The sequence below is a fragment of the Galeopterus variegatus genome, unplaced genomic scaffold, assembly GCF_000696425.1.
Source record: "Galeopterus variegatus unplaced genomic scaffold, G_variegatus-3.0.2 Scaffold7301, whole genome shotgun sequence".
NCBI lineage: Eukaryota > Metazoa > Chordata > Mammalia > Dermoptera > Cynocephalidae > Galeopterus > Galeopterus variegatus.
Window position 1 is genome coordinate 51,148 of NW_007733412.1, and position 2,585 is coordinate 53,732.

The 2,585-nt window shown below is 37.8% G+C and overlaps 1 pseudogene; it reads left to right on the plus strand.

Annotated features, from left to right (window-relative positions):
- The first annotated feature begins 709 nt into the window (after positions 1-709).
- Positions 710-2,307, plus strand: LOC103607282 (annotated as a pseudogene).
- The last annotated feature ends 278 nt before the right edge of the window (positions 2,308-2,585 follow it).

A 2,585-nucleotide genomic window follows, 5' to 3' on the forward strand; every position in this document is an offset into this window, starting at 1 on the left:
ATACCTTGGAATTTTTCCATTATTATGCCATTGAATAGATCTTCATTTTCTTTACTTTTCTCCTCCCTTTCAGGAACACCCATGATTTGGATGTTTGTGCACCTAAGGTTGTCTTATAGTTCTCTTTGAGATTCTTCATTTTTTAAATTCTTTTTTCCTTTTTCTTGTCTGTCTGAATTGTTTCATAAAGACCATCTTCAAGTTCAGATCTTCTTTCTTCAGCTTGTTCTAATCTGCTGCATAAGCTCTCAGTTGTGTTTTTGATTTCATTGAACATGTCTTTCAGTTCCAGAAGTTCTGCTACATTCTTTTTTAAGATATTAATCTCTTTGTAAATTTCATCCTTCATATCCTGGCTATTTTTTTCTCATTTCATTGTGCTGTCTTGCAGAGTCCTCTTTTATCTCATTGAGTTCCCTTAATATAGTTATTTGGAATTCTTTTTCAAGTCATTTCAAAGATTTCCTGTTCTATAGGGTCTGGTACTTGAGAGTTACTGAATTCCCGTGGTGCTGTCATATTTTCTGATTTTTTTCATATTTCTAGTATCTCTACATTGATTTTTGGCCATCTGGTAGATAAGTTACTTCTTCTATTACTCTGTAGTGGACTTTGAGGAGAAAGGCTTTTTCCCCTTTTTCCAGGTTGTCCAGTGCCTGTCTTTGTGTGAATAAAGTCAAATATGTAATGGGCCACCAGCACAGTGGTCATGGATATTATTAAGGCAGCAAGCCATCCTTGCAGCAGTATTAGCTGTGGTGGTGGCTGTTGTGTACCACCTTCATGGAAGCTGTGTGAAGCCTCATGGTGATGGCATGGCACACAAGGTCCTGCCTTCTACACAGGTGGGGCAAGCCTGGTTGAGTGGCTGGTCTGTTTTCATGCCTGCCTGGGTGCTGCCCTCATCAGTGGTAGCACAGTACAGGGTCCTGCCTTCTGAATGGGATTGGCAGGGGTCTGGAAGGTGGCTGGTCTGTCTTCCTGCCTGCCTGAATGCCTGCCCCATTTGCAGTGGTGTGATGTGGGTTCCTGCCTTCTGCACAGGCAGGGCAGAGTCTGGCCGGTGGCTCACCTGTTCTCTAATATCATATTATTATTCATCATTGTGGAAATGTTAAAAATGTTATACCCCATTCACAATCCCGTTTTAATTTTTTTACATTCTACAGGGGAAACATACATTTTCTATTCTTAAAGAGCCAAGAAAAAAAGATCAGCGATAAAAACTATGCAGTACCCACAGAATTCATTCTTCAAAAGCTATCAGATGACCTGGAGCTCCAGATTGTGATTTTTCTCTTCTTAATTATCACATATATTAAGTGTCACTGGAAATTTGACCATTTTCAGTCTCACCTTTGTGGACTCCCAGCTACAGACCCCTGTGTATTTCTTCCTCAGGAACTTCTCTGCATTAGAAATAACCTTTACAACTGTCTGTATCCCTAGATTTCTGAGCACAGTCATCACCAGAGACAAAACTGTTTCATAAAACAATTATGCAGCTTAGTTGTTTTTCTTCATCTTCATGGGTATAACTGAATTTTACCTCCTCACTGCTATTGCATTAGAAATAACCTTTACAACTGTCTGTATCCCTAGATTTCTGAGCACAGTCATCACCAGAGACAAAACTGTTTCATAAAACAATTGTGCAGCTTAGTTGTTTTTCTTCATCTTCATGGGTATAACTGAATTTTACCTCCTCACTGCTATGTCCTATGACCGCTATGTAGCCATCTGCAAACCCCTGCATTATACAAACATCATGAGCAAGAGAGTCCGCATATTGCTTGTCCTGTGTGCTTGGCTGGTAGGATTCTTAAATATCTTCCCACCAGTGATTCTATTTCTCCAGTTAGATTACTGTGCCTCCAATGTCATTGATCACTGTGCTTATGACTATTTCTCCTTATTGCAATTATCCTGCTCAGACACATGGCTCCTAGAAGTGATTGGTTTTTACTCTGCTATAGTGATTTTGCTTTTCACTTTGGCATTAATCATTCTGTCCTACCTGTTCATCATTAGGACAATTTTGAAAATCCCATCTGCCAGTCAGAGAAAAAAGGCATTTCCTACATGCTTCTCTCATATGATTGTCATTTCCATCTCTTATGGAAGCTGCATATTCATGTATGCTAATCCTTCTGCAAAGAAAAAGCATCATTGAACAAAGGAGTAGCTACTCTCAATACTTTTGTTACTCCCATAATGAATCCATTTATATATACCCTGAGGAACCAGCAAGTGAAGCAAGCCTTTGAGGACACCATCCACCATGTTATATATTTCGTTGGTAAATGAAAGTATTAATAACATTGAAAAAATAACATTCTTGTACATCCCTTTTGATATGCATACCCTCTCAAAATTCTCTCTCATTAAATTATATATTTTTTCCATTTCCATATTAAAATTTCCTCCACCTTGCTCTCAATAAATTTCATAAAACTAAATATTACTCCAAAATTTTCTAAAAATTCAAATATTTTATTTATATGCATTTGGAAGAAGTAAAAATCTAGTTTAATTATTATGATTTTGAATAGCACTGGTTTACATTGGAAGAGATACAGGGCATT